The 8,781-nt window shown below is 41.9% G+C and overlaps 1 pseudogene; it reads right to left on the bottom strand.

The window, feature by feature from the left end:
* Nucleotides 1-2,176: 2,176 nt before the first annotated feature.
* LOC113633428 (transcription factor AP-2 gamma pseudogene) lies at nt 2,177-4,571 on the bottom strand (annotated as a pseudogene).
* Between the last annotated feature and the right edge of the window lie 4,210 nt (nt 4,572-8,781).

The following is an 8,781-nucleotide window of genomic DNA, read 5'->3' as shown; positions in this document are numbered from 1 at the left end:
TTGCGGAGCACAGGCTCTGGACGCGCAGGCTCAGCAGCCATGACTCACGGGCCCAGCCGCTCCGCGGCATGTGGGATCCTCCCAGACCGGGGCACGAACCCGTGTCCCCTGCATTGGCAGGCAGACTCTCAACCACTGCACCACCAGGGAAGCCCCACAGTGGCTTTTGATGCACCATATCCCATTACTGTTGTCAGACATGAGGTTAAAATAGGAATAAAAGAATGCCGGTGGGTAGAACATATACAGATATACCTGGGAAGTATACATAGCTCTGCCACATGTATTTTCAACATATATAATATATTCAGTCTACAGTTTCAAAAATCAAGTTTTTTTTTTCCTTTAGGGATGTATCAATGCTGGGTTGGGCCTTAAACTTTTTAAATTTTCAGTGGAGCCCTGAAATCAGCTTGAAGAAAACAATATGTCAGTAAAATAGGTGTTCACTGTGCATAATATTAACAAGCTCAATATATTTATATATATAAATAGAAGTTCCTTGGTATCACTTGGAATCTTCAATCAGAGCTTATATATACTAGACACTTAGAAATGATTTGCAAGTTTTTTAAGAAGAGAAGGGACACAGTCAGAGGGAAGTGAGGAAACAACTCATTCTATTGTTTATAATCAACAGAAAATCATTATCAACCTCATTGGTTAATATTTATATTTAAATATTATTGAAGCCCTGACTTAGGTACCTACATCCTATTTTCTATCTATCTATCTATCTATCTATCTAGTATATTCAACCAGCTGCCTCTAATCAGACCAAATAAACATATAACAGGGTATATTGCTAAAGCTTTAATTAGGTACAATTAACCTTTATTTTTTCATGACTCTTACAGAAACATTTTTCATGTTAGCAGTTAACATGTGTATCTGCATTCCTAAAGCTTTAAAGAAATCAAACCCGCTAAATGATCAGTTATAACAGTGTTCAGTGAGCTAACAACTTAAGTATGAAGCTAATGTAGGTATGAAGCATATTGAGAGGTTACTTGATAGCTGTTTGTAATAGTCAGCTTTCTCCACAGAAACAGGAACAAGAGTATATATATGTACATTGATTTTATACACATAAATTGATTATATATATGTGTATACACACACACACATATATATACACACACATACACACATTTATTTTTTTTAAGGAATTAGCTCACCTGATTGTGGAGACTGAAAGTCTGAAATCCGTAGGGCAGGCCAGCTCGAAACCCAGGCAGGAGTTGATGTTGCTGCAGTCTTGAGGGAGAATTTCTTCTCCATCTTCTGACCTGTAAAACTAGAAAATAAGTGACATGCTTGCAAAATACAATGGTGGGACAGGATAGGACAGAATAGGATAGACATTCCCATTCCATTAGACGATTTTTTATATGTCTCTTCAAAGGTAATCTAAACTATTTCTATTATGTGCTTCAAAAAACTTCCACACTCTACCCATTACCTAATCCCAAAGCCACTTCCACATTTTAAATTATTTCCAACAGCAGTACCAAAGTCTCAGTACCAAAGTCTGTATTAGTGTCCCACTGACAAAATACCAACAACTAGGCAACAATGGAGGCAGAGATTGGAGTGATAACGTCTACAAGCCAAGGAATATGAAGAATGACAGCAACCACCGGAAGCTAGAAGAAGCTAGGAAGCGTTCTTCTGTAAGGGCTTCAGACAGAGCACAGCCCTGTGGACACCTTTATTTTGGATTCTAGCCTCCAAAACTCCGAGAGAATAAATTTCTATTGTTAAGCCACCCAGTTTGGTACTTGTTACAGCAAAGTAATATACTGTTTATTCTTGCTTTTTCTTTTATTCTTTTTTATATTCAGTGCATTTATGTTCTTTTTTTTTTTATTATTGAGAATACTTTCTTTTTATTATACAGGTTTCATATACATAACAATTATTTAGGGAACATTTACAGGCAAGGAGCTCAATTCCAAACTCCGTTTTCACCCACACACACTGTACTTCACACTCATTTTGGGGGTCAGCCCAACAGGAATAAGACAAAGTTATTGCTTTGTGAACAGAAAGCTTCAATTAAATTAGAGTCTTCCAGAGTCAAGAACAGCACTCAGGATACTCTTGACTCTTAATACCCTGTGTACATATGAATAAAGCCTAAAGATGTGTCTTACATTACCCCGTCACCTTTAAAAGCTAATATTAAAGTTGAATCCCATTTCTCAAAAAGTCATAAGAAGTGCACCCGTATTTACAGACCCCATTAAATTATGCATAAATAAAATCTGTACACTCAACGCAGCTTCTCAAAATACAGAATTCTCCTCTGGGACTTGGGATGAGAGACAGCAAAAAAACATGCTTCATGCCCACCCCTTTTCAAGTTTTCTCGAAACACCAAGATGTGAAATAAATACGCAAAATAAAGCTTCCGTACCTTAAAGGAACATGTCTTTTCAAAGAGTCTCCTCCTATTTGAAGAGTTAACTTTCAAAGTTTTGTTTTGTTTTTTTCTTAAAAAGAAAAACATAAAATCATCAGCAGGCTTTGCTTCTACAAGTTTCGTAAAACCCGAAGGGTCCCTGTGAACAAGGGATTTAAAGTGTGTCAAATACCAACCTATTAACCAGTTCTTAAGCGGATAGAATCCTTGCCTCCCGCGGTATGTAGGATGAGACTGAAGAGGCTACATAAATACTTTTACCTTAACACTGAAAGTTATAGTGGATCTGAATCACATCAATTTGACATTTCAACAGCTACGTGTGTGGGGGTTTTTGTTAGCCCAGGGAATTTATTTAAAAGGTTCCAAAACTTGTAGCACCACTTTCAGAGAAAGGAAGAATGGGGTTCCAAAAACTAAAGTATCAGCTTAATGGGTAAAGAACCAGCACTTGTCACCTCCCGATAGCGCGTCCAGAGTTTAGGAGACACTTCAGCACTCCTTAAATACTAAGGAATCCAGGACGGCACGTGAAGATCTGGAAATCCGACGGAGGCCCTTTTCGTGGGAAGGTGGATAACAAACTCTGTCCCCCAGGCCAGCGGGGTTCCCAGTTTGTCCTGGTCGAGACCGGTTTTGAAGTCCTTTTCCTTCCAGACTCTTCGGCCCTTTGTTCACCCCTGTTTTACTTCCTGTGCTTCTCCATCTTTTCCAGGGTTTTGCTAGAATCGGCTGGACTCTGGTCTCCGGGGTTCATGTAGGATTTGTCTGTGACCATCAGGGCTTCTTTTATGTAGTTCTGCATGGCAGACACAGCAGCACAGATGGCCTGGCTGCCAAACCCGTGGGTAATCAGGTATGCAGCCAGCAGCATATTCTTCCTAGTTGCCATCTCATTGCGTCCTCCGAGATGAGGTCTGGTTAAATACTCGGCCACGGATTTACTAGGAAATTCTGCTTCACAGACATAGGCAAAGTCCCGAGCCAAATGAACAGCCTCACCTTCTACTAAAGATGTCAGGAGGGTGACGTGGGCAGCTTTCCGTCTCCCCGCTGGAAGATTCAACCCAATCTTGCCCAACTTCTCCCGCAAGGATCGGCCACCATTTTTAGATTTGGCTCTTCTGAGGACACCTCCCAGTAACGAAGCATTTAAGCACTCAGGCGGGGACAGTCGCCTCTGGACTTCGGCAACTGTCACTTTGTATTTAGATGTAGAGCTGAGGAGGGACAATCTTCCAGGGACCGAGCAGAAGACCTCGCTGGGATTCATCACAGCCTCCACCAGCTCCTTCTGACAAGGGAGACTCAAGGGGTTCTTCGTCATTGAAATAGGACCTTTGCGAATAACCGCCTGATCATGCAGAAGTAGGTTCTGGTCGTCGACATTCTGCACCTCCTCCATCTGGTGCGCCATGTCGTGGAGCCCCAGGTTCTCGGCCAGGCCCGCGGCGTCCAGAGCGTGCGAGTGGGGCAGCAGCAGGTCCGAGCGGCGGTAGGCGTCCCTGCGGGCGCTCACGGCGCCGCCGTCCAGCCCGGAGAGGTGGGGCAACAAGCCGTCCGGGCGCGCGTGGTGCGAGGGCAGCCCAGCCCCCTCCTGGCTCTGGCGGCCCGGCCAGGCCTGCTGCTGGCTGCCGGTGGGCGCCGGCTGGTGCAGGGGGTTGATGGCGGCGGCGTACGCTTCTCCCAGATGCGAGTAGGGGTCGGCTGCCTGCGAGTAAGCCAGCTGCTGGTAGGGAGGCGGAAAGTAGGGTGGTGGCTGGTATTCGGCGACTCCAGCATGGGAGAGGGGCGGCGCGGGGCTGTAGAGATGCTGCCCGGCGGAGGAGAGGTGAGGCAGGCGCGGGTTCTCATTGCTGCTCGCGTCGTGGCGATCCTGGAGGAACGTGCCCTCCGGGCCCCGCAGCGAAGGTCTGACGCCCGAGGTATTCTGCGGCTCCAAATCCGAAGGCCAGGCCTTGGGCCGGAAGAAGCTGGGGCAGGGGTCCGGGGAGAAAGCCTGCAGGCAGCGCAGAGCGCGGTCGCTCACGAGCCCGCACATGCCGGCGTCGTCGGCCCAAAGTGGGGAAGCGGTGGGCGCGAATAATGCGCGCCGCGCAGGAAGTGCACCGTTTCCCCGCCCCCAGTGCATTTATGTTCTTCAGCTACTTCTCTTTTTCTCTTCAACTTTGGAAAGCCGTTAAGTTGATGATTTTTTTACTCTTTCTTTCTCCATTTCCTAATTGCCAGTGTATAGTAGTATATTCCCAGCTTGGCATTTGTACCTATTCCTTTCCTAACACTTATTCTTACTTGTGCCAAATCTCCCTAACAGGAAAATCCTTTGTATGTTCTACTACTGGCTCAGCTGTGCTGAAGACAGACATGGTTCACATGAAGACCAGATGTAGCAATAGAGACTGTATCAGGATGTAAGTCCTCATTATTGCAAGGATTCGAATTGATATGTTCATTAAACATTTATTTTGTGTCTACTACGTTCCAGATACTATGCTAGTCACTGGACGGTATGACATCAGAAGGTTTAATAAATGTTTTATTGAAGAAAAAATGATCCAAATTATATCAACATTAGTAACACTCCTAAGGATTGTCTCACTTTGCCAAGAGTCAACGCTCTCACAGGTAGTAGCTGTGCTCGTGACTGCCCAGTCCTAGCTTCCTTCTCTTTCTTTTTTATGTCACTGAGACCCCAGCATGTCCCACGGCTAGTTCACTACATTCAAAGCCAACCTCTGTCACTCACCACCTGTGTGACTTGCCTTGAATTCTCTGTACTGCATTTGTAACAGCTCCAAAAAGTCCATGATGATACATTTGATGACCCAGAGTTGTTGTGAGGATTCAAAATGATAGCCTATCTTGAGAAGATACAACATGAACAGTTAATTGTTATTACTGCTGCTCTTAAGGACCTTGCAGTCTAATGTGGAAGGGCTACTTATTTCTAGGTTCACAGAAAAAAATACACTTGCAACCAGCTTGAGGGTTATATTTCCTGCCACCCTGACTCTTGTCTAAGTTTGGCATTCATTTGGGAAATTACAAATACAGCTTACACAGCAGATCTCGTGTCTCTAGAGTTTAGATGTTGGGGGAAAATGCTCTAAGGCAAATAAAGGTAAGTCCTCTCGAGAACATAAGATCACGCCCTACTTGTGGATAGAGGCGCCATTAGCTAGTTGCTCACTCTGGTTCCAGGTTCCTTCCTTTGTTGCTTCCCATTTATTGAGCAAGAAAAGCTCTGGATTTGACCTTTGTTTTGCCTGGAAACAGTAGAGGAAGATTCAGTATTTAGCTTGTTTTTTGTCACTACCTGCGACTAGAGGTGTTTCAAAATAAGTTGATGGGTCAGATATGCCTTTACAACCTTGCTTACAGTTGATAGCCTCACCGTTTTACTCCAACTTCATCGTGCTAAGGCCGTAGGACAAAGTTAGATATTGGTTTGGATTCCATTTCTACAGCATAGTACCTGTGCTTTTTTTTTTTTTTTTGGCAAATTAATTTTGAGGCTCAGTTTCCCTGAGGCTCAGTTTCCGCATGTGTAAATTGAGAGAAATAAGGACTAAAGTAATCAGATGGAGAGTTAGCACATGGTATGGCTGACAGAATGATAGCTCTTATTATTTTTATTTATTCTTCAGTAATCATTGTGTTTATTTACCATGGCATTTTTGAGTCAAACCAATCGTATATAAATGGAATTGGGGAGCAAGAAACAAGGGGCATTGAATATGGAGCAGGGAATTGAGCCTGGCGACAGCTGGATATACTTAATGTGTGTGCTCGCTGTCCTTGAGGTGCCCAGCACTTGTTTGTCCATGGCCTTGACCTCGGATGACCCATTCCTGGACATTCCCTTTCCTATCAGTCCTTCCTGCAGCCATTTTTTTTCGTGTGACTTTCTTTCCTTTTTAAACATATCTTACAAAATAAGTTAATAGAGCAATTATTTATTTTGCCAGTTGAAAAGGTCAGTATGAAGCAGTACAAGGGAGACTGTAACACCTTAGAAGTGAAATAATCTGGATTTGATATCTATTTCTGGTACTTAGTAGTGTTGGGACCTTGAACAAGCTACTTATTTCTCTGAACTTTGGTTTCTTCACAAAAAAAGTGGCTATAATTTTATCTGTCTGAATTTGTTTTTGAAAGGAAGAAATATACTGCACAGAAAGCACCTGGAACGTCTTCTAACCTAAAACTGAGAGGCAAAATGTTAACCATTACTGAAATTACGACTAATACTATGAAGATATAAATTGTTGTAATTTATAAAACCGAGAGGTTTTGAGACAAAATGTTCCTGCTGTTCTACTTCTAGAATAATAAATGGATGAGAAAAAAACTAATGACATTTTGAAAATAACAAAGCGGGGAAACTTGCCATACTAGATATTAAAATATATGGCTGATTTAAACAAGGGTATAATGATTCAATAGATGTATCAAGTAAACAGACCAGTCTGAAACAAATTTTAGTATAGACATAAGAATCTACTATATGATAAAAGAAGAATCACAGAGTAATTAGAAAGGTATACAATGTTTAATAACTGGTATTAGGGAATTTAGCAAAATATGTAATTAGAATGTAGCTAGATCTTTAATTTACAATAAAATTCCAGGTAGAAAATATAAAACTGTAATAAAATACTGAGGAGGTTAAGTGACTTGCTCAAGGTCCCACAGTAGATGTATGGTATAGCTAGAAATTAAATCCATACATCCGGGCTTCCCTGGTGGCGCAGTGGTTGAGAGTCCACCTGCCGATGCAGGGGACACGGGTTCATGTCCCGTTTCGGGAAGATCCCACATGCCGTGGAGCGGCTGCGCCCGTGAGCCATGGTCGCTGAGCCTGCACGTCCAGATTCTGTGCTCCGCAATGCAGGAGGCCACAACAGTGAGAGGCCCGCGTACCGCAAAAAAAAAAAAAAAATCCATACATCCTAACCACTACACTGTATAACATAAAACTGTATGAAGAATGTGTCACCAATTCTTTTAAGGCAATTAAATACATACACATATGCACACCATATGCACATACATATTTAAGGATACAGTCACCCTTCAGTATCTGAAGGAGATTGGTTCCAGGAGCTGTGTGTATACCAAAATCTGGGATTCTCACTTATATAAAACAGCATAATACAATGAATACAGTCAGCCCTCTGTATCTGCGGGTTTCTCATTCTAGGATCCAACCTATGGTAGATGGAAATTTCCAGCCTCAGTTGGTTGAATCCAAGGATGAAAAACTCCAAACTATGGAGGGCCAACTGTATATTTATTGAAAAGAATCTGCCTATTAGTGGATCCTGCATTTCATGCCCATTTTGTTCAAGGGTTAACTGTATATTCATACATATACATTTTTAAAGATTGGAAGGTACTAGAGAAAAATGCTATGGTGGTAATGAATAATAATGATTTTCTATGGTGGTTGAAATTACATTTTTTTCTCTATATAATATTCTGTATTTTCTTCAAAGGATATTTGTCATTTTTATAATCAGAAAAATAAATACTCCTAGAAATGAATCTGTTCCTTTTTAAAAGGGGAATTAAAAACATTCCCTTCTCTGTAATATCATCCCTATATTTTCTCAAAATTGCTGATCCTTAAAGGTCATAGAAAAGTTATCTATTAACTCATAATAATGCTTGGTGCAGTATAATTAGCTGCTTAGAGGGAGAAATCACTCTTGCTTCCCTAAACTTTTGTTAGAACAAGTTTCAGACTTGTCTCTTCCCCCACTGCTTTTGTCCCCCGCATCCATCCCCTTAAATAAAATGGTTTTCTAGAGTCTGTCATACAGAGTGAAGTAAGTCAGAAAGAGAAAAACAAATACCATATGCTAACACATATATATGGAATTTAAGGGAAAAAAATGTCATGAAGAACCTAGGGGTAAGACGGGAATAAAGACACAGACCTACTAGAGAATGGACTTGAGGATATGGGGAGGGGGAAGGGTAAGCTGTGACAAAGTGAGAGAGTGGCATGGACATATATACACTACCAAAAGTAAGGTAGATAGCTAGTGGGAAGCAGCCGCATAGCACAGGGATATCAGCTCGGTGCTTTGTGAGAACGTAGAGGGGTGGGATAGGGAGAGTGAGAGGGAGGGAGACTCAAGAGGGAAGAGATATGGGAACATATGTATATGTATAACTGATTCACTTTGTTATAAAGCAGAAACTAACACACCATTGTAAAGCCATTATACTCCAATAAAGATGTTAAAAAAATAAAATAAAATAAAATGGTTTTTCAGAGGCACGTTTTTGAACAACCTCTAATTTTGCTATCTTTCTTTTTGCCTTTTTAAAAACTTCTGGAAATATCA

This window comes from Aethalodelphis obliquidens, unplaced genomic scaffold, assembly GCF_003676395.1.
Source record: "Aethalodelphis obliquidens isolate GAN/ISIS:26980383/991018 unplaced genomic scaffold, ASM367639v1 scaffold39, whole genome shotgun sequence".
NCBI classification, from domain to species: domain Eukaryota; kingdom Metazoa; phylum Chordata; class Mammalia; order Artiodactyla; family Delphinidae; genus Aethalodelphis; species Aethalodelphis obliquidens.
This window is presented reverse-complemented; position numbering and strand designations above follow the sequence as displayed.